The following is a 23,110-nucleotide window of genomic DNA, read 5'->3' as shown; positions in this document are numbered from 1 at the left end:
CATTATTTGAAGTTAAGATAGAAGGAAAACTTCTCCACTTGCTCATGAAAATTAAAGAAAGACTAGATCATTTGTATTCTGTTTGAAGAAGAGAGGGCATTACGGTGAATTATGTGCGTGTGCATCTAAATTTTCTAATGCCCTTTTTTTTCTTCTCACATTTTTCAATTTAGACTTTCTCGGGTATTTTGTTCCCAAAGCACTTTGTTGGATTTTATATTATTTGTAAGTGATGTCACTCAATATTTCACCAAAACGCTTCATTTGATCACGTAGGAAGGAAACGTTTGAGAGCAAAATAAGACAAATCTAGGATCTAAATAGATTGTTTTAAATTATGTTCTGCCTTGTGCTACTGTCCATCTGGGCTCGTGTGGCAATACCAGGGCCTGCAGTAAGACACAGCACCCAGCCTCCATCACCCTCCACGTGTGCTGTGGGGAGAAGCCTTTCAGCTGTGCCATGCCCTGCTCCTAAGCTTCGTCGATAAAGTGCAGATGAAAATCAAATCCTAGAACCGGCTGAGGCCAACTGGAGGAGTTTCCCTGAGGCCAGAGGCTGGGTTCTGCCCTTGGGCCACAACGCCCCCCAGCAGCGCTACAGGCCTGGGGAGGAGCGGCTGGAGAGCTGCCGGTCAGAGAGGGACCTGGGGGGTGATAATGAGCCAGCAGCGTGCCCAGGGGGCCAAGAAGGCCGATGGCATCCTGGCTTGTGTCAGCACCGGCGGGGCCAGCGGGGCCAGGGAAGGGATCTGAGCCCTGGGCTCGGCACTGGGGAGGCCGCCCCTCGCTGAGGGGGAAGCGCGGGGGACACAAGATGGCGGCGGCGGCGCTTCGCTGCGGGCGGCCGGGGCTGTGCTGGCGGCTGCCGGCGGCCGCGCCGAGGGGCCGGGCCGCGCCGCCCGCGCCCGGCAGCCGCCCGCTGTCCCGTCTGCCGCCGGGAAGCGGCCCCAGGCCGGGCGGGCAGAGGAGGGTGAGTGAAGGAGGGAGGGAGGGAGCGAGCCGCGTCCTTCCTCGGCGGCGGAGCCGGGCGCGACGGGCCGCGCCGTCCCCCCCTTTCAGTCACTGAACAGCTTCTCCGCGGCTGCTGGTGTCGTGGCGGTCGTTGGCGGCCACCGTCGTGCTGTGCGGGGGGCTGCTGGCCGCCACGAAGAAGGTGAAACGGCGGAAGGAGGAGGGTGAGTGCGGCGGGGAGGGACTGGACCCGGCCCGCCGCGGGGAGGCCGCGCTGCCGCGGCGGGGCCCGGCCTGGGCTGCCGGCGTGCGGCCAGGCGGGAGAAGCCTCCGCAGGGTTGTAGTTTGCATTCAGATGATGTACTTTGTGCGTTCGGATGTCTTTTATCTACTCGGGCACCCCACTGCATCACGGTGTGCTTTACACAGTGCTGCTCTGTGCCTACGTGTATAGATGTGCCACAGAAAATTTTCAGAAAGTCAAAAAAACCTTCAAGGTTGAGCGTTCTCAAATTTTTAAAGGCACGTTCGCGGTTGGAGTGGTTGGGTTTTTGTCACGCACGCTGCAGCCAGTCGATGCAGCACACGGGGGCTTTCTGCTGGTTTCACTCAGGGTACTGTGTGTGCCCATTTTACTCTCCTGCAGGAGCTGCCCATGGGTTTCATTTTCATGTTTTTAGTGTTTCCAATCAGAACTACTACAGCTTCTGCGATATGGTCGGTTTGCAAAGGATGATTAGTCTTCTGTTTCATACCAAGCCAGGTACCTGGCTTTCTCCTTGTTGTCTTTTTTTCTAAAAAAATAAAAATACTATCAGATGATAGTGAACGAGATTATTATGTTTCAAAGGAGTTTAGTGATGCGTACAGTTTTGACTAAAATGGAGTGCTTTTTGCAAGTCTTGTCCACATGGAGCTTCTGCACAACGGGTGTTGGTAGATCTTGACATTTCAGCATCCCGGGCTGTGACTTGGAGAGGTTTCCTGAATCTCAGCTGCTTCAGAAGCTTCTCTTTGGAAGCAGCGTGGGTTGTGGCATGGATGTGTTTGATCCCCTCTTGGTTTTTTGTAGACCTGGAGAAGGAACGGAACCGAGGCATTGGGAAACCACTTCCAGGAGGTCCCTTCTCACTCATTAACCATGAGGGACAGCCCAAGACCAGCAAGGACTACATCGGCCAGTGGGTGCTGATCTACTTTGGCTTCCCACACTGCCCTGACATCTGTCCTGATGACCTGGAGAAGATGATTGAAGTGGTAGATGAAATTGGTATGGGAATTTGGTTGGAATAGTGGTGCTTTTTATGGGAGCTTCAGGTTTGTTGTGGTAAAATACCTCAAACAATAATAACTGATGGGTTTTTTTAAAAAAAAAGCTTGCCTGCTGCTCAGTAGTTGAATTAATTGGTAGGTGACACTGACATCCGTCCATCTGCCCGTCACTAGGATCTGGCATGTAGAGAACGACAGTACTGATCTTTCTGCAACAGGGGCCTTGTAATAAAACGTGATGGTGACAGGTTACAGGGAACGGTGCCACTGCATTGGAGTTTTGCCAAGAAGTGGTTGTGGGGTGTGTTAAGGTTTTTTCCTTTCTTTTATTCATGTTGAGAACAACTCTCTGCAAGAGTCCCTTCTGAGAGTGTGCTGTGGAACAGAGGCTGGGGGAAGGCTGTGTGATAGAGGTGGTTTTCTCAGCCTGCAGGCCCTGAAGAGTTACAGAGCAGGGGGAATAGTAACGAGGGAGGTGGGAGGGTGGGCTAATAGGAAGAACATAGAGTGAAAGCTGTGGCTGGAACGTGAGGGGAAGAGCCTGAACTGTGTCTTCACCCTCCCACTCCACCATCACAAGGGTACGTTCGTTGTCTTGAAATGATAAATGCATCATGTATTTTCTGCATCAGAGCCCATTTGTCATCTCCGAAGCAGGGCAGGGTCTCCAGCTGAGAGGCTGGAAGTGTAGCTGCAGCCAGCACAAGCACAGACCGGTGGCTTTCACAGCATTTGCTTCATTCACAAATCACATAAATTAAGATGCACAAAATGGCCTTAGGGTGGACTTGGATTGATGTTATGATAGTTTGGCTGTGAGCTTGTTTAAAGGGAGGTGACGAACGATTTTTAGTTCTCTAAGAAAAACAATAATTGTTACTGTCACAGATAGAATTCCATCTTTGCCTAACCTGACCCCACCCTTCATCACCCTTGATCCTGAGAGGGACAATGAAGAAGCCATTGCCAGATATGTTAAAGGTATTACTCTTTTCTTCCTTGATGTCTTATAGCATGTAATACAGAGCACTGAAAAGGAGGCTCTCGATGGGATTCTTTTCACTAAAACGTGTACATCTCTTCTTTCTATCTAGAATTTTCTCCAAAGCTGATTGGATTGACTGGTACCAAGGCACAGATTGACCAAGTGGCCAAAGCTTACCGTGCGTATTACAGTGAAGGTCCCAAAGATGAAGACAGTGATTACTTAGTAAGTAAATGTAGAGCCTTTGCCTAATGAAGGACTTTGGATAAGAGCAACGTCTAGATGTTAAAGTCAGAAGACAGCTGTTGCAGTCTGTGCTGAAGTCTTGCATGATAGAACCCTGTTGCACTGATGTGTTGAGCTCTGTTTTAGAGGTCTCAGTCGGGATCGAGATGCCTTCTTACAAGCTTAGAACCTCACTGAAACCTGTTTTAAAAATGTGGAATCCCAGGCCTGCCTACAGAATAGCATACGAGCTAGCAAGCCTGGCAGTAGTTTGAACTTTTTTCTGTCATGTACTGTTTTTGTCCAGCTCTTTTCCTCTGTGCTCCAAAGTAAAAACAGAACTGGGAAATTAAGGCAATAGGAAGAGAGAGAAATGAGAGGCAAATCAGGTCACGATTCCTTCCCTGCCAAACCTACCAAGGAGCGGGGTCATCTTGGCAAGAGACTTGGGTGATGCAAAGCCTGCCTGCAGATACCGTGGAGATCTTCCTCCTGTGTCAAATGACCTCGAAGAGAAGGGATGTTAATGCTAAATTGTTAGCATAAAATATGTGGAGTAATAGCGTGAAAGGGGAAACGGAGGTTTAAGTGAGGCTAAACTGGGCAGTCAGAATCTTATCCTCTGGCAGTGAATAGGACTGGTTATAGGGCTCAGAGCTGCTGCCAAGGCCTTTCTGACTTGCCACATCCTGAGCAGACTGGAAGAGTAAAGGAGGTACAAGTGATACAGCAAGTGAGGATACGTGTTGTCTGATCTTTTGGTTTTTTTCTTCATTACAAGAACTAAGTGCATCAGGGAAGACTAAAAACAGGTTCAAAAGTGAACAGGTGATGATGGTTCTTGTTGCAGTGGCCATGTGAGAAGTGGCATCCCTCCTATGGATGCCCATGACAGAAGTTTGTGGGAGTCCACAGGGACACCTGTTAGTCTTTGGAAAAAGCAGTCTGTTGAGGATTACAAAATGCACAGAGATCTTTGCCTAGTTCGGGAAGCCTGTGGGCTAAAAGTGTTTGGAAACTGGGAACAGAGGAAGATAGGATATTTTGGTTTTATACTCCTCTTTAAAGCAACCGTTTCTGGCCACTGTTTGAGGTAGGATGCTGAGGAAGATCCGTTTTGGTCTAGTCCAGTATTGTCTGTTATTAATCTGTTTTGAAAAACACCTGACTGCAGCGAATAAGTTATGCACGTGGAACAAAAAAGCGGTGCGTAGAAAGAGCGAGAGCAGCAGCAGATGATCTCGGTAAAGAGAAGGTGGAATCGCACTGGTGATATGCATTGCTCTACATTACTGAAAGGGGTATGAATTGAGAGACCAAGAACCTGTTTTGGCTTAAAGCGGCAAGTCAGCAGCTACAGAAGTCTGTGTCTAAGATACTGTATTTGAGTGGAGGAGAGAAGCTTGCTGGAGAAATTCAACACCAGTTTAAATCCATCTAGCATCAATCTGAAATCAATCTAAAAGTACTACTTAAAATCAGATTTCTAAAAGGGAGCTGGTGGAAATGCAAGACTGTGTTACAGGAACAGGATTGGCAAAGGATACCCGCTCAGGAGCGGGGAAAAACATCAGTAGAATCTGACACTGTGTCAGTGAACTGAAGTTGATGAGAGATGACGGAAGGAGGCTGGAAAAGCTGAAGGAGTGCTGCTCCTGAGGGAGTAAACCACGCCTGGATTCTGGCAAACCACATGTGGGTTCTGCATGGCCATGAAGGGAAAGTACAGGGGCTCAGCCATGGAAAATAACTCTGTAGATGACGGCAGCTTCAAGGGAGGCTGGGGAGAGAAACCGAACTGCAGAATGTGACTAGAGGTGTAAGGAAGTAGGAGAAGGGGTTCAGGATCCAGGGAGAATACTGCTGGTCTGTGCTAGGGTTGTGAGTCTGAGAAGGGAAGGGCAGCAGGGAAGACAGGCCAGGGAATTGGGAGCAGGAGAGCAGCCTGGGAGCCCCAGCCGTGGTACCAAGGAGGAAGAGTATACTTGCACCTCTCAGGATTTGTCGTAGGCTCTTGGTTTCGAGAGGCTGTGAGCTCTGTGTGCGAGGCAGGAAGGCCAGAGGACACAGATGTCTGAAACAAGATGGAAAGAGGATACCAGCAACGGACCTGGGAGGGAGAGCTTGAGCCTGGGTTTGTGCCTGCCTGAGACTTAGCCAGGTAATTACTGCTCTGTCAGTAGGAGGTGGGGAAGAGGAAGAGGTCCACTACAGCATTAAACTTCACTGCTTGTTTTGATTTCAAAAGAGCACTGAGATGACCATTTGGAAATTATAATTTCTAAACATCTGAATTTTTCAAGTAATACTTGAATGTTACTAGTTCCTATTCAATAATCTCAATTTTATATTTCTCAACACCAGGATATCCAATTTACTTGTTTTATTCTGTGGTTTACACGATTGCATTGACACTCAAATGGGGATCTTATACAGTGGGAACAGTGCAGGCTTCAGACACACCTTGAGAAACAGTGGTCTTCTGCATTGCACAAACTGCACTCCATCCTGACTGTATCTAATCTTCCGTGGGCTGGGGAGTTAATCAGGTAGCCTGCTCAGAGCATTTTTTTTTTTTTTTATAGTTTCCAGTTGAAGGCTCTAAATTGTGATTCAGCTTCCTTAAAATGTCTCTTACAACTTGATTTTGTGATCTTATCTTGAAAATCGTAGAATCATCTAGGTTGGAAACTAGAGTAAAATATTTGGGTTAAACCTGCTTCAATAACATTTTGAGAAGCATTATTTCAGTGGCAGAAGTGCCATTAATTGTATGCATCCTTTTAGCTTGTGGAAATGTTTATGTGATTTCTTTTTTTTTTAACTTCAAACACAGTTGTACTCTCAGTGCATAAGTACATTTCGGTTCTTTTTCTCCAGTGGCAGTGAGACGATGTAGGCACTTGAGCGATCACAGATTCATGGCCTCCATTTTCAGTACTCTGTCTCTTTGCTCATAAAGATGTTGTCACAGTTAGATGCAGACAGTACTTGCAGTGGCATTTTAAATAAATTTACAGTGGAGTTAATCATGACTTTGAACCTTTTTTAAGGTTCTTTCAGTTCAGACAGTAGAGGGAGCCCCTTCCCAGCACGTGTAATTCCCTCTGCACCAGGTCCTCGATGTGCAACTCCGGTATCCCAGTGATGCTCTCGGTCCCATTGTTTGCACTGACAGTGAACTCGATTTAATGAATTACCTCTTTTTATATTGGATTTACATCATTTTAGCAGCAGGAGCTTGAAGACCTTGTGGGGGCCGTGGAGCATCATGAGAAGTAGAGGGGAATTGGGAAAAGTGAGGGGGAAAGACTACGAGCCTGCAAGTTTGCCCCAGCCTTGTGTGTGCTGCAGGAAGGGTGCCTGCAGCTTAGGGAAGACTTGTCTGATTAAAGTATTCCTTCTCACATTCTGAGTATGCAGTTCGTTTTCTCTGTTTATTTTCCTGAGTAAAACAGGGAGAGATCGCTGAGGTGATGCTGAGGTTTTCCTTATCTTGCTTTAGCTGCTTGGTGAGAAGTCTTGTCAGACAGCTGAACCAAAGGCTGAGTGGGACACTGTGCTGCTGACTAGAGATGAGCAGGATGTTGCAGTATTTAAAGGGTGGCTACAAAGAAGATGGACACTCCCATTTTACAAAGGGTGACATGGAAAAGCTGAGGGATAACGGGTAGAAGTTACTCCTGGGGAGATTCCAAGTGGACCCGAGGAAAATTTTTCACAAAGCGAACAATCAGCTGTTGGAATAATCTCCCCAGGGAAGTGATGGGTTCCCTAACGTTGGACACTTAGATTTGGTTGGATGGGGTGCTGGGCCATCTTGTCTAGACTGGGCTTTTGCCAGGAAAGGTTGGACTAGATGATCCTGAGGTCCCTCTCAGCCTGATATTCTGTGATTCTGTGATCTCCTTTATCAAGCCACAATGTGCTTTCTTGCAGGTGGATCACACAATAATAATGTACCTCCTGGGGCCAGATGGTGACTTTGTGGACTATTACGGCCAGAATAAGAGGAGCGCTTGAGATTTCTGCTTCTGTTGCTGCACACATGAGAAAGTACAGATCCTAAAACACAAATTCTTCAAAGATTGATGTGAACATCACCTGCGGGTTTGGCTGTAATTGGGCGTTGGGTTAAAGCAGAAGCATAAAGTGTAACATCCTGTCACCACATGCTTCCTTTCTTCCAGATGAGAAAGGCAACCATACTTCTGCAAAATACCATTATCAAGAATCTCTGTAGAGCCTTCCTGATGGATATTATGTGCAGCAGTGGGTAGGCTACAGAATGAAATTCGGGACTTCTCAGAAACATTGTTGGCAGCAAAAAAGGCTTTTCATTTGAGAAGAACGTGTGTATCACTGGTAAAATTAATTGGTGTCTCTTGGCAAGACATCAGCGAAGGACAGTCACTGCAGGAGGAGGATTACTTGATGAAAAGTCATGTGGACCGTGGCATTCTCAGAGGACCTCTGCCTTCTTTTTTTTGTCTGCACTGTTTTGCCTTCTGGGAGGGGCAGTTACAACATTATAAGCAGGAGAGCCTTAAGAGGACTTCTTCATCAAGTCTGAGAAGGTGGAGAGCACTGAAAGTGTCAGCAGCTTCCACACATAGGACCAGCCCTGTAGTGTGCCTGATCTCTTCCTCATTTGAATACGGAAATGAAATGCTGTTTTTCTTGGTGATTTTTCCAGGTGAATTCTGTTAACTTAATAAGGAAGTGAATAATGGATTGCAAATAGATTTTTCTTCCGGTCTAAATAATTTCATGCGTAGTTGGGCCTGGTTGTGCTATGGTGAGTAGTGGAGTGGAGTGGATAAAGGGGGTCTGTGGCCATGCATAGGGCTGTCGGATAAATTCTATGCAGTGCAGCATTTGAAAACAAAGATTGCTTTGTATAAGCAATATATATTTTTCTTTTTCCTTAGTTAGGATTGACCAGTATATCATCAGAACTTTGTATACTGGTCAAGCTTCATCTTCCTGCTCTCTCTCTTTCTAAAAAGCAGTGTGTGTGTAGAGTAGTGCAAACCACAAGCTGAATGTGCATTTTTAAGGTGGCTGAACCCCAGAGAATGGCCCACAGGAGACAAAACAGAAAAGCTCTTGGTGCAAGTCCCGGAGTGTTTCAGACTAAATGCAAGTGTTCCTGCACTGGTGTTCTTCTGAGTGTGGGGGTTGGAAGAGAATGTTCCTGTCTGAGGGACGGTGCAATGTCTGTGGGAAACTTCCTTATTTCCCAAATCCTGAAAAACAGTAAACTTAACCTGCTTCAGAGCGGTTACGATGAAGCAGTGCGTAGGTCCCCATCAGCTGCCCTGCACTGCTACGGTGACCTCCGGGGCGTATCAGGAAGGTTACTGTGAGTATGTCTAAGACTGCACTCTTCTGATAAAGCTCTTTGAAGGAAGACAGTACCAGTTTACAGTGGGGATTCTAAAAAGTGTCTGAGTAGAATTAAACTCAGGAGCTGAAAAGGAAGTCAGGTGGTTTTTTTTTCCTCGTTGTGCTGGCTGGCTTGATTGCAGTAGGCAATAGGAGTGGCTTTGAAAGGAAATTTCATGCTTTAAGTCCTCTGTTCGAGGCTGTGTCAGATCCAAGGTGTTATCAATAATATTGGTGTCTGTGATAACTGGCACCCTGGCAATACCGGTTTTATTTTCATGGAGTGGTTGCAAGTGTCAGCACTGTTTCTAAAGAGCCTTTCCTTTCTTGTTATTCTTCCCCACAATCCTGGAGGTAATTTATTTCTTTACAGAGCTGACTTTTGGCACCTGTTAGCTCTGCATTTCTTTGGGTGGCTGTGCACCAGTTTTTTGCCACAAGACAGGCCATGGCTTGACCTGCCGGTGATAGTCCTGTGGGAAGCTGGACTGGAAACCTTTGGAGCCCCCTTTGCAACCAGCATTTCAGTGTTTCTAGGAAACTTATCTTGCCAGGACTCTCTGAGCCTCCCTGCTCCAGATCAGTGTGTGTGCCCTTTTCTCATCGTGACCTCTACCAGGTGGCCTGGTTTTGGCTGGGATGGAGTTAATTTTCTTGAGCTGGGAGGGGGCACAGCCAGAGTGCTGGGCTCGGGTTGGCTGTTGGAGTAGTCCATCTGCTGTGACATTATTCTTGGGATCAGAAGGAGACGGGTTCTGGTTGGGGGTGGTGGGGGGGGTGTATCGTCCTTTTGTCGGGATCGCTGCCGAGGTCGAGGTCGGGCTGGGTGTTGGTTGGTGGGGGGTGAGCGATCACACTGTGCATTACCTGTTGGTACTGCCTGTTACTGTTTTGCTGCCATCACTAAACTGTTTTTATTTCAACCTACAAGTTTTTCCTTTTTGTCCCTCCCCTGTTTTCCTGGGCGAGGGACAGGCTGCGTGGTGTCTGGCTGCCGGCTGAGTTCCAACCAGGACATCACCTCTTTTGGAACTTCTGATGCAGTTGTTTGAGGGTGACTTGTGCAATAGAGTGCCTTAGGACAGAGAAGGTGGTAAATTACATTTATCCAGTCCTGTGATATAAGCCACATGGAAATACCACCTCTGTATCAGTGTCAGCGTCCCAACACTCTGGCCATTCGCTAGGGTCAGTCTGTAGTGGACAAATGCATGTTAACTGGTAATGAACAGAAATGAGCAGTGAGAACTGCTAGTGGGGACAGTGTTTAGAAGTGCAGTCCCGTCCAGCTTTTTCTAAAGCCATCTCTTGTGCTGTAAGTCCCCAAGTTCTTCTTTACCTTACTTGCATTGGGGAAATACTTTTTTTCCTTTTTGAAAAAGCCAGAAATAATCTGAATATTTTTTCCTAGGGGGCGGGGTTGTGGGGGAGTTGTGCTGACTGTCTCGCTGCTTCTTCTGTATTAGAGAGTCTGTTCCTCCCTGTTCTGTATTTCTTGCAAATCCTGGTGTAGAAGACCTGGTGGGAATGTGACTAAGAAATGGAGCGGCTGATCTGTGAGGATACTTGCCTCTTTGAAGTCTATTTGTGCTCCCCTTGGTTACTTCCAAGAGCTTAAGATACCCTGTGGAGAAAAGCTTAATTTTAATACTGTAATTTGAATCTTTCAGGACTGAGAAGACGTAATACACGTTTTTCAGCCATTTCCTGTCTTCCAAGAGGAATGGGAAGGAGCTGGTATTTCAAAGCTGAAAATGCAGCAGGTTTATCATGGGCCTAAGGGAGAGTGTATTTCTTTAAACCCCATTTTACTTAAGTGACCACTGAGCAGAGGAGAGGTTCGAAATTGGTGTCTGCAGTAGCCTCTGCAAGGAAGAGGGCTTGGCCTGGGGGCTTGTCTGTTCTGGCCTGGGTAGGGTCTGTGTCAGCAGCAGTCACAGAATGCAGCGTTGCATATTGTGCTGCGCCAGCGCGCATCCTCCCGGGACTGAGGCCTCCCTTTGTGTGTGGGGTCTCTTGCTGCCCTTCCCTTTTTCACAGGGGAGCATGTGCAAAAAGCATGGCAGTTTCCTTGAGTCTTCCCCTGAATCCCTGTGCTGGTGGTGTTTTGCATGCAATGGAAGCTCTGTGCTTCTGTATGCCTTCTACAGGGGCATGTACACACTCTGCGGCAGGAGGTGGTTTAAAGGGAGGGGGTTTAACTGATGTAAAGGAGGTGCTTGTGCAAAAATGTCATGAGAGGGCCTAGGCAGATGGGTTCCTTGCCACAGTGATCTTCAGTAGGTTCTGGTCAGTTGTTACTGGCAGCAGGAAAGAAATAGTGAAAAATCGACTCCTGTTCGTGAGGGATTCCTGGAGAACAGTAAACTGCTGTTAAACACCTACTACTCACCTCTCGTGTCTGGGCAACAAAAACTGGCTCTAATGAAGTCAGTCATACCACAGATGCCCCCTTTTTTCCATTGTCTGACTCCACATTTCATCCCTCATACCTTTTAACATACATCGGTCTCTGGACAAAACTGGTTTTCATAGGTGACACCTTCAGATCTGTATTTCTTTATTTGATTATCCAGGAGTTGTTTGTAGCTGTGGAGTCTCCAGGGCCAAGTCTCTGCCCTGTCTCGTCATCCTGTGGCTTTACTTCTCTACACAGCCTCCTTTGTTTGTGCTTGTCAAGGTTTCTGCTGTCACATCAGGCTTGTATTTCTTTATATTGCATCAGTATGTTAGTGACAAATCCCTTACTCTGCACAGAGTACAGTCTGTGTAAAACTAGGCTTGTATGAAGTAATCGTAAGTAAAAATACACCAAATTAGCCAGAACCACCTGCTTAGAAGAAAATACTGGTATTACAGTTAAGCCGAGTTAAAACAAAGTAGAAGTCGGTAGAAATTTGGATGAGGCAAGCCTGCCAAATCTCTGTCCCAGGGCTTTGCAAACTCAGTACAAAGCGTGTGGGCTGCAGCCTGTCAAGGATCACCCAATCTGCATTTATTTCCCTAAAGCAAATTTGCAGCTGACTCCTGCTGCAGAGACAAATGTAAGATTTCTGTCTTCTCCCAGATGTTTTGTCGTAAGCGTCATGTCCTTTAACTTGTTTTTCTGTGTCCTGAAAGGCAGAGCCACTGATACAGGAAGCTTGTGGCTGAATGGGGGGCCTCTGGGAAGGGCACAGAAAGATACTGGATGGAGGGACCAGCGCGGGGACCGTGTCACAGTATTCAAGCATGTGTCTTGCCTCTGAGTAGTGGGAGCAGCTGATGTCCTGCTTTTCTGCCTCCAAATTGATCCTACTCATCTCTTTTCCATTGGCCTTTTCCAGGAGGGAAACTTTCTTTGGAAGTGAGGGGTTTTTTTAATGGATTGTATCGTTTTGTTCGTTTTCTTAAAAAAACCCCTGTTGTTTAGGCTTTCACCACCCTGCCTTGGTGACAGCAAGGAGCACAGCTCTGATCCCTGCATGTTTAGGAGGAACAAGGGCTGTGCTGAATGCTCACCAGGAGGAGGCAGAGCTGTTCAGGGGGTGGATATGTAGTGGGGGAAAGGGAATACGCTGGGGTAGGGCTTGGAGACCCTTTGTCAGTAGAGCAAACTCCGCCTGTACTCCTTGTACCCAAACCCCCTGTAGCCCAGTGTGCAGTGCCCAGCCCACAAAGAGGGAGCTCAGGTCTGGCGGGGGAGTTTTATTACAGGGCTCCATGCCCGTGGCTGTGCTGAGCACTGGGCCGGGGCCGAGGAGTGCCTGGCTCCCTAAGTGGGTCTCCCCTGTGGAAACTTTACTGGGCTACGGGTTTCACTTGGGAAATTTGTGGAGTCTGGTGCCGTGAGGGTGAACTTCTGTTACCTCGGGCAAACGGGGACTCTTGGATACCCTGTGGGCAGATGGACGATACACAGAGCCCAATCCACAGCATTGCTGTGTGAGCCCCCACCACACCCAGCTCCAGCCTACTTGTCCTGTAAAATACCAGGCAGAAAGTAGCATCTCTTCAGAGTGGCTGGCACCTCTAATACCGACTGCAGAGCTGATGCCATCCCCGGCTGGGGACTAGTGACAGAGTGTCTTGAGGAATGAGGAACAGCTCTGTTGGTTTACCCAAGGAAGGCAGCACAGCGTGTGCTGTGTGAGTAGCCCATGGAGGAGCTGAACTAGTAAGTCATTCTTAAGCCACCTGGGTGAAGCTGGCTGCTTTAGGAATGTTCTCGCCACCAGCATGGGCAGAGCCAGGGACTGAAGAGGTGCAGAGATCGCGGCTTTAAATGTGTGCAAAGCCTGGTGTTGCGTATGCAGCCCAGATCATGGAATAACTCAGATGGGAAGGAACTTTGGAGGTGTGTCCTCCAACTTGCTGCTCAGAGCAGGGGCAGACTGGGTTGCTCAAGGTTTTAAACAGCTAAGGCTTGAAAACCTCTAAGGATGGAGGCTGCACAACCTCTTTAAATGGGTGAAAACATGTTTTCCGCTAGAGCAAATCTTTTTCTTTCTCTCCAGCTTGGATTTCTCATTTTAACTCCTTTCACCGTGCAGCAGGGTGAAGAGCCTGACTCCACCTTCCTGATAACCTCCTCATAGGTATTGGAAGGCTGCTGTTAGCTCCTTCTGCAGCCTCCTTCCCAGGCTGAACAAGCCCTCTTCCCTCAGCCTCTGCCCATGTTGTGTGTGATGGCTGGCTCCAGACCCCTGACCGTCTTGACCTCAGATTCTTCCTTCCTGGCTGCTCCCTGGCCAGTCACCTCCCAGCACGTGTTTTTGCAAGGGCATTTTCCTTACTGGCTGCAGGACTTTGCATTAGTCCTTGTTGAACTTCAGGTCCCTGTCAGCCCATCCTTCCAGCCTGTCTGGGTCCCTCAGGATGGCAGCTCTGACCTAGAGGGTATCAGCTGCTCCCCTTCCTACACTGCCATCTTCAAACTTCGTAAGCGAGTGTGTTGTTGCCTCTGCCAGGTCATTGATAAAGGTGTCAAACAGGAAAACTCCCAGGACTGACCCATGGATGTGACCCGCTAACAACTGTCCTCTGAGTCTTACTGCCCAGCCAGGTTCTTCACCCATCTAGTTGCCCACCCATCCAGACCATAAACTCCTAGCTTGGACGCAAGAATATTGTGGCAGACAGTTTTGGGAGCTGAGGCTGAGCAGCATCCACTGCTCTCCCCACACCCGTGGATCTGGTCATTTTATCATAGAAAACAATCAGGATGGTCAGATGTGATTCACCTGTTAGTAAATCAACACTGACTGTTCCCAGTCACCTTCTTTTTTATGTGCCCAGTATTGTGCTCCAAACACGTTTCTGTGGGATTTTTCCCTCTTTGTTACATTTTTTTATTTTGCCCTTAAAAAAGAAACCTGTCAGGAAAGCAAGCCTTTATCTTGGCTGATGTGGGAGCTAGACTGGGCATCAGTCCACAGTCATCAGGGCAAAATCCAAATCGTGTTTTATTTTTCCATACTGTCATGTGTACTGCCAGTGTGAAAATACTCCGTGTGCCTGCCATGACAGCCACAAGGGCTCAGTCCAAATCCAGTTTTGATCTTCAGGAGAATTGACCTGGATCAAATGGCCTGTGATATGAGAGTTTATCTGCTCCCCAGCTCTGAAACCACATGCACTGCAGCTGACGAGCTTGCTTGTGCCTAGAGCAGGTGAGTGCAGCAGAGAGGACATGGCTCCCAGGCAGGGCCTTGTCCTCAGTGTTCATTTCAAAGAAGCTTGTTTTGACCAGGAGCTGCTCTGCTCCTCCCTTGTATTCGGCTTGAGCTTTGCCCCAGCATGGGGCCAGGGGCTTTTGGAGTGGATCTCCTGCTCCAGGCCATGCCTTGTGCTTGGGCGGTGAGGACTGCCTGGGTCGTGCGTGTGTGTTCACACAGGGCTGTGCCTGCAGTCCTGTGGTGTGTCTGAATGATGGTAGTGTCTTTAATCGCTCATGACTGTCCCTAACCAGAGCAGCCTGCTGTGCCCTGGAGGGACTCTCAGGACAATTCCAGTGCAGGTATTTCCCGGAGTACTGGATTTACCTGCTGCCTTCAAATAAACTCCCCATCTGATGGAGTACCTCACACAAGGTGGGGAAAACAGACATTTCTGCTGTCTGGAAACAAGGTACAGTGTCCTGGTAGGCTCTAGATCCACAGACATCAGTTGTCTTCCCCGACCACTCATATTCAGCAAAGACTTCCTGATGGTGCCAGCTGGGCCCCTGTGCTTCCAGGGCTTGATGAGTCTTGACAAGGAGTTTGCTGGCTGTGGGGTGCTCCTGTGTTGCTGGCTGGGCAGTCACTGGCCACGCTCCACTCAGCACAGGTTTGTACCAGCACCTTCTCTGAGACAGAGACGGCCTCAGGAGCACTCCCAAGACACTCCAAAGCACAAACCAGCCAGCTTGACCCGGGCAAGCTACAATGACTGAGAGAGGGCAGGGAAGAGCCATAGAGTGAGGGTCTTCTCCCCTCCTTAGGGGTCCCCACAGCCTTTCTCACACTGTCCCTTGGTGAACTTCAGGTTTCTTGTGTCCGTATCTGGTCGTAGAGTTACTTCATGCGTCCTTCAGCTCCTGTTTGTTCCAGCTTCCAGTCACTTATCTTGACACTGGCGTCTTCAACTTAGACACTTGGTTTTTTAGGTTTATGCGATTGGGGATGTACTCAGGGAGTTTTTCAGAGTGTCCAAGGTCTGTCTTATCTTTCCTAGGCAAGGAGTTACAGGTTTCAAAGCATCTTACAAGCGGGTAATGACTACAGAGGGTAGTTAGGAAAAACTATAAATGAAAAGTAAAAGCTAGTAAAACACAACTGATGTCTAACGTTAAAAGTAAATGTAGCAATTTCCCTTCAGCGTGAGGCCGAGGGAGGGACAGACTTGGGGGCAACAGTGGGGAGCAGGGAAGACCGAGGGGTCCACCTGAGCAAACACCTGGCCATGCAACTTGTGTCTCCTCCACTGTGGCTGCCCTACACCCTACATCCCTCTGGGTTCTTCTCGGCCCTATTGTTTTTCCCTGCCCCCCTCTGCTGGGGTGAGCAGTGTGGTGCTGCTCACGTGGGGGTTCAGCTGATGGAGACACAGGCTGCTGAAGCACCCCAGGTTCAGGTGCCTTAGTGCTGATAGAAACGCCACAGCCAGCCCTGCTTGGCTGCATTTTGGCAATGCCAGACTGAGCAGCATTGTTTGCCAGCACTGCAGGCTGTGGCACCATGAGGCTGTTGTTGTGGCAGGCCTTTGGAAACGGCAGCTGGTGGCACTGAACTGCAGAGGCAAAGATGCCTGGCCATTTCAGAAAGCTGGCTGAAACTTAGCATCCTCCTGCAGCCACCCGGAATCACTTAATCTTTGCTGCTTGTTACCGATGAGCAGCTTGAGGAAGAAAGCAGGTCTTCCTCGTCTCGATCTTGGGTCAAGGCTGTGCGTGGTTTGCGATACTGTAGCTCTTCCTCCCTTTCTCCAGTGTGCAGGTATCTCCATTTGCTGAGCCTTTTCTCACTCCATCAGACTTGTGTGGGCCAAGCACTGACCCTGCGTTAGGAAGCTGCACTCCCATCAGCCCACGGCCAGGACTGTGGGATGAAGCGGGGGGGGCCCTCTCGTGCTCTTTGGTGAACTACAGGATGGAGCTGACGGCTGAGCGCTGAGTTGAGCTCTTTACCACCTAGCTGCAAACTCGTATACGTATCCTCAGTCAGGTCAAACAAAACGCAGACTGCTGAGGAGTCCAACAGAGCTGTGAACAGCTTGCCATGATGCACTGAGGTTGCCAGTTGCAGCCGAGGCTTTCCAGTCCCTGATCCTGGAAGATGCCAGAGCTGTGGCTCCGGGGCTGTGTGTGCTGGGGCTGCTCAGGAGCTCCCCAGCCTTGGGGCAGCGAGGGTGCACTTAGGGAACAGATATTCTGGGCCGTGCTATGGGGGGAATGGCCACAGTCCTTGCTATTAGATGTGAACTGATAAGCAGCTTAGTTTTACTGGATTGCTCTTAGGTTTTGTGGCCTAAAAAGAAAAGCAAAAAGGTAACCATTTCCCCCCCAGAAGAGAATTCAAAAGGTTTGCTTTGGTTCAAACAGAAACTGATTTGTTTTAAAGCAAGCTATGCTGCTCATGGAGTATCTAGCTTCTGACTTGTAGCAGCTCTGCATCAGTTGTACGTGTTCCTGGGAGTATGAGGATCTGTGCTGGGGAGGCCTGGGCAGGACTGGTGACACCTGTCTCTGCAAGAACCAGCTCATTCTGTGTTTTAAGCTGTGTATTGCTACTTTAATACAGTAGGTTCCTTCAGCGTTCCGGGGGACTCACTCAGCTACAGCTTAGAGAACCTCCTTGTTCTCCTCAAGTTCTTTATGCAAAACTAGACAGACACCGACCAGTAAATCCACCTTTAATTGGGGGGGTATATCGAGCCATGGGTGCCCTTATGTGAATGAAGGGCAGCAATAAAAACTTCCTGGCCACACCAGGGCTAGAGAGCCTTGCAAGGCAATGCGGCTCGCTGTGATAGCACCCTTGTGGTCTTCACCTCAGTGATGCAGGGAAGTGATCACCTGCTTTGCAGCTTATTTACTTACAGCAACTCACAGCAACTCACAGTGATTTCTGAATATTGCTTAATAATCTTGCCTACCCTGACTGTTCTGTGGAGGCTTACCAAGGGCTACTGTGTTCATCAAAACAGCAGTTTTCTGTGGAAACTTAGCAAGAATTACTGTGTTTGGCAAAAATAAGAAACGTGTCCTTGGAAAGCAGATGGGTTCTAACTAGTTTAGTCTTTGTAGTGGCTGGATAGTCATGCATGGGCAGTAGAAACTGATATAGTGGTGCTTTTAGATAAGACAGAGGTGGTAAACCAGCTGGAACCACTCTTGTTGTTCAAGAAATTGGCTGAGAGGATCTGCACATGCTCGGTGGAAAAGTACAAGGTGAGGAAGACTGTGAGCCTTCCTCCAACAGGCCCAGAGATGCCCCCCAGGAGTCAATGGGCAAGGCGGAGAACATAAACTGCTGACACCAGGCTCTAGAACTAACCCAGCCTCACTTATGCGTATGGATATTTGTGCTATGTCATCCAATGAATATGTATATCCACACTCGATCAGTTTCTGGTCAAATGTGCAGTGGTTGTGCAAGCTTTGTGGAGAAATCCCCTTGCACCCTGGCACCGGAGTAGACATCCCTGCTGTATAACTGTTTGAGTTGTAGAGCCTGTGTCCGTGAATCAGAACCAGAAATCGGAGAGAAGGGCTTTGCAGGGAGATCAGTGTGGCACAGCCTGGTATTGGCACAGAGTCTGTGGTCTTCATTTTGGTTTGGGGTCTGTTTTCCCCTGTTGAAAAGATCCCGTCCTGCTCTAGACTGTGCATGTGTGCAGTGTGCTCCCTGCAGCTCCCTGCAGCACACACGCTCCGAGCCTCGGCCCCAGAAATCATGGATGTATTTTGCTGATCTCTTCATGAAAACTTTCATCGTAGACATCCAGCAGGGAAGAGGTCAGCCTAGTCCTTTTATATTCAAGAAAGCGGAAAGTAATTGAAACCAGAAGCTGGTGAACCCTAGGAGGAATGCAGCAATAAGCACAATTCCTTGTGTCAGAAAACAGCTGCAGTGATAATTTGTCTTAGTTGCAATTTGATGCACATATAATCTGCTTTATTCCAGGTGGTTTTACTACCTTTTGAAATAGCCGCTATAATGCAGAGCTGCAGTGCAGAAGAGGGTGTGACACCAGCCTCTGGCTTTCTTAGAGTGCTCATTTTCCAGGTAATATATATTTCTGAGAAAAAAACTAGCAAATTTACATACAAGCTCTGTAATTAGACCTTCATCTTCACTAGAGTAATTTCCAGTGCCCTGTAAGACCCGACTGGTTTTAGAAAGGCCCAGCAGCCCCATCCCTACTGGTGCTGCATCCATGGGCCAGCTCCTGTTGGGCTGTGCCTGCGCTGCTCCGGGTGCCTTGCAGCAGTGACGGGATGGGACCAGGTTGAAGTCTGACAGCTTCTCACCCAGTGATCTCTGCATTTGCACCACACCATTTCTTAACTTAGTTTATATTTTTTTCACATTTGAAAAGGTGTCTGTTAAAGGGAGCCATTGCTCTGAACATGGGTGTGCAGCTAAAACCTCGCTCCCAGGCCACCGGCACCCAAATTGAGTTGTGGTGGACCACAGTGACCTGGGTTCAGAGCAGCAAGCCCAAGACCTGAGCTGGTCTTGCTCGGACTGCTCAGCCCCAGAAGATGCAGCTTTGGGTTTTCCTGAGGGCTGGCAGGATCCTCCACAAGTGCAGAGGTGGCACTGGTGTGTGACCTGCCGTAGGGAATGGCTCTGTGGGTAGGAGACTGATCCTGCATGATCCTGGGGTTTAGATGAAATGGTTGAGCTGTCTTTCAGCCCAGGGAGTGCAACAAGAAGTGTCTCTCTACAGGAATAGGACCAAAACCCACACGTCCTGGGAGCAAGGTGTCCACCAGCTGAGCCCAGGAGCTCCCGAGCCGCAGCCAGGTTTCCTTCTGCCACCCCTGCTTCTGACACCGACTCTTAACACCTGTCTCCACTTCTGCTGGGAAGGTGAGGAACATCAGCCCAAAATCCCCAGGCTAAGAAGAGGTTTGATTTCGGGTCTCCAGTGTCCTGTCTGCTGGTCCTGCTGGGGGCAGCCAGAGCCGGTCAGAGGGGCTGAGCTCTGCTCAAGCTCTCCGAAGGCAGTGACAGGCTCTGGGACTGACACTCCAGGCTTGAGTGCTCAGCATTGGTTCTCAGCTCACGCTCAGTAGATCCCCCTTTCTTTTAGCAGACTTTGTGAACCATCCTCCTGAGGTGCTTAACGATCCTCTGCACAGCACAGGGAGCTTCATGTCCAGCCCCAAGAGTCTGGATTTCACCCTGGAATCCAGTACCCAGAAGCTGGCACCCAGATGTCCGCAGCCTGCTTTGAGTCTGGCCCAGTGCGGCGGGCGGAGGAAGCAAGCAGCCGATTCAATGTGAATGATAGAGCAAGCTTCTACTTTATTGAGAGAAATCACCCCTTCTATAAGCACTCTACAGTAATCGTGCATACTGCTCAGGAATCTATTGGATACATGTAACAGGCTACATTATAATACCCCAGCCCCTTGTGGCATTTCAGACATGTCACAACATCTTCCCTCTTCTGAACCTGATTTTTCTCCCAGGGCCGTTCCTTTATCATACACAGGTCATAATGTACCTTAGTTTCTCTCTTTGTTAACATAACAGTCCTTTGTTAGCATAACTGTACCCTGTTTTTTTTCCTTCGTTTACCTCCGATGGCTGCAATCGGCTTCTGCAGAGACCCATGGCCTTGCTCTCTGCAAGCCGTTCTCCAGCAGCCCAGCCTCTGTCCCTTAGAGGAGACAAATTATTCCTGTGTGATCTCTGCAGAGTGGGAAAAATAGCCACTTTGCCAGAGTGAAATATGGTGTGTTTCTGAAGCAGTTGCTTTCTGAAAAACTTCAGACACGTGGAATAAAAGCAGTACTCTTTCTTGTGCTTGCTGAAATTTTGGAATTTCCTTGCTTGGGTTGAAAGACCTGCAGTGTCCTCCTCATTCAACTCTCATTGTCATTTATGAAAAGACGTTTAAGTTTTAGATGTATCATGGCACTTTGTGATTTTCACTTGCACGAACCTCTGTCATCCCTATTCATGCAGCTTGTCAGACATTCAAAGGCTCCAAGGAACAGACAAGTCTAAACAGAGCAAGGTTTGTTCACTTGTTTCTTGAGCCAGAAAAATCTAACGCGTGCTGCTCTTAAGAGCAAAGAAAAAAGGCCAGAGTCTAGATGTGCAGATTCATCTGCACTCCCCGAGCCTCTCAGCATTTGGGCTTTGCAGCGTAACAGACCCATCTCCGCCCTTGCTACGGGCTCCCTTCTGATCAGATTTTACAGCAACGATTATCTTGAGAAATGTTTTCGTGTAAGGATGGAGAACTGCTAGAGATAGGAGTGTGGCTGTTGTAGTGAAAAGTGGGGCCTTTTCACATCGCAGGCACGTAACAGCAACGGCTGCTGTAGCGGGTTGCACGGTTCATGGACCAGAATGACTTATCTGAAGGGAATGAATGTGTATTTTTTTAGCTACGAGCCCTTGCTGGGCTGGGCAGAGCGGGCAATGAGGCTGCAGCTTGTGGACATACTGGACGGCCCGAGTCCGAGCATTTGAGACAACGGCTGCCTACAGATGGTTTTAAACAATCCGGTACGTTCTTGGTGCAGTGCCCAGCAGGAGAGCTTACCTGGGGCACTCCCAAGCTTTGAAGGCTTCACCTGTGATTGACATTTCCTCTTTTAAAAACCGGGTGCGAGACTGATGGCGAGGCGGGGGCTGGATGAACGCGGCCCTGGGAGAGCTTCTCCAGCCCCGTCCTGCCCCCGGGCCGCAGCGCTGCCCCCGGCGCTGCCCCCGCCTCAGCACGCGGGGGGTGCCTGTCCCTTTAAGAGCCGCGCGGGAGGGCAGCGCGGCCGCGCGGCGCGTGCGGAGCGGCGGCGGTTGGGCCGTTGGGCGCGCGGCGAGGCGAGGCGAGGCGGAGCGGGGCGGCGGCGGCGGCTCCCCGGGGCGGCGGCGGGACTCGCTCCTTCCTGCGCTCCCGGGCAGCGCCGCAGCCTTGTTCCGAGCGGGCGGGCGAGGCGGAGCGGCGCGGGGCCGGCCGGGCGCGCTGAGCGGGGCCCCGGCAGGAGCGGGAGATCGCGCGGGCCGGAGGTGACGGGGGCTGCCGCGGGCCGGGCCGGGCCGGGCGCTGAGGAGACCCTTGTGCCCCTGCAGGGAGCGGCGGAGGCGAGAGCGGCAGGAGCCGGGAAGGCGGCGGGAGAGCGGGGGAAGGCCGGGCCGCCGCGGTGGTGAGTGCGGGGAGTGCCGGGGCGGGCCCGGGGAATGCGGGTTTGTGGCGCCGGCCCCTCGGTTCGGGGGCGGCAGGGACCCCGCGGGGGGCGGGAGGGGCTGTGCTCGCCGCTGCCGCCGGAGTTGGGATCTCTCGGGGCGTTTGAGGGGCCGTTTCCCAGCCATCGGGGTCGGGAGGGGCTTTGCTCTTGCTTGTGGGGCGCTCTGGAGCCCCGTGCCCCTGGCTGCGGCGTGTTCTGGGAAGGAGGAGCCGGACCTGCGCCCCTCTCTGAGGGCGTTTGTCTTCCTCCGTAGGCTGCGAACCCCCAGAGCAGTTTCCACGCTTCGTAGCCTGGGGCGCGTTCCCTTCGGTGTCCGTCGGTGCTTTGTTGTGGTGGGAACTCGGGGCCAGAGGCGGGGGGGCAGCGGGCTCAGGTGGGGTCCTGGCCGCGGCGATGGTTCCTGGGCCTTGTCTGAGAGGTGCAGCCGAGGCGTCGTCTCCTTGCTGAGCAGAGAGACGCTCGCCTGCCTCTGCCGCCGAGGGGGTTTGCTTGTGGGGGTCCTGCGGGCCTTTCCTGCGGGCTTTCCCCAGACCGGGGCAGAGTACCTGCCCTTAGTTCAGGTCTTCGCCTCACCTAAAGCCCAGGTGCCTGTTTGGGGCACTCTGGCGGCCCCGGACACTGAAGCGGCACCTTTGGGGTTGCCCAGGGGCTCTGAGACACTGTGGGGTGAGAACTGCCAGCTGAAGGGCTGCTTGTGGCCGGTGACTGAACGGGAAGCTGCAGGCTCCTTGATAAAGAGGAGTCCTTTTTGGCTGGGTGAAGTGAACTCTTTTATCTCCTTGTCTGTCACCCGACGTGGCTGCCGCGGTGTGCCCGTGCGGTGCCCTCCGCCTGCCGCCACCTGGGCTGGCTGTCCCCAACGCGCCCTGGCTGAGCTCACAGGTGCTGCTGCTGACCCCCGGGCTTGTGTCGCAGGTCCCACGTAGTGGAGGATTTATTTCTTCGACGGATTACTTTCGGAGGACGCGGAAGGTGCAGAGGTGAACGCGACTTTTGGGAGAGAGCCTGGGTACCCTGAGGGCTGGGCCTGAGGGGGGCCAGGCTTGCCCCTGGTGTCAGCCCAGCCAAGTCAGCAGTGGGGTATCGGGGGGAACCACGGGGTGTGGCTGAAGAGGTGACCCCTGTCTGGCATGGCTGGGGGGGAGCCGGGCCAGGGGAGCGGGTGGATGGCGGGAGAAGAGCTTGCGGGTGCCCTGGGTGAGCTGGAGCAAAGCCGGGGGGCACGTCGTGCTGCAGCCCAGCCCTGGTGGGTGCTCTTGGGAGGAAGCGCCGCAGGAAGGACCCTCACCCAAAGCACCAGCCTGGGTGTTGCTGACACTTCTCTCAGGGGCAGTAGGATCTCAGCAGAGGAATTGAGGCACGGGGGGGTTTCCGGTGAGGGACACACCAGGAGGA

General features: G+C 50.5%; 1 pseudogene; it reads left to right on the top strand.

Annotated features, from left to right (window-relative positions):
• The first annotated feature begins 816 nt into the window (after window positions 1–816).
• LOC141966239 (protein SCO1 homolog, mitochondrial-like) lies at window positions 817–7,784 on the top strand (annotated as a pseudogene).
• Window positions 7,785–23,110: the final 15,326 nt, after the last annotated feature.

The sequence above is a fragment of the Athene noctua genome, chromosome 14 (genome assembly GCF_965140245.1).
Source record: "Athene noctua chromosome 14, bAthNoc1.hap1.1, whole genome shotgun sequence".
Classification (NCBI taxonomy): domain Eukaryota; kingdom Metazoa; phylum Chordata; class Aves; order Strigiformes; family Strigidae; genus Athene; species Athene noctua.
The sequence above is the reverse complement of the archived record's forward strand: the minus strand, read 5'-3'. Positions and strand labels throughout refer to the sequence as shown.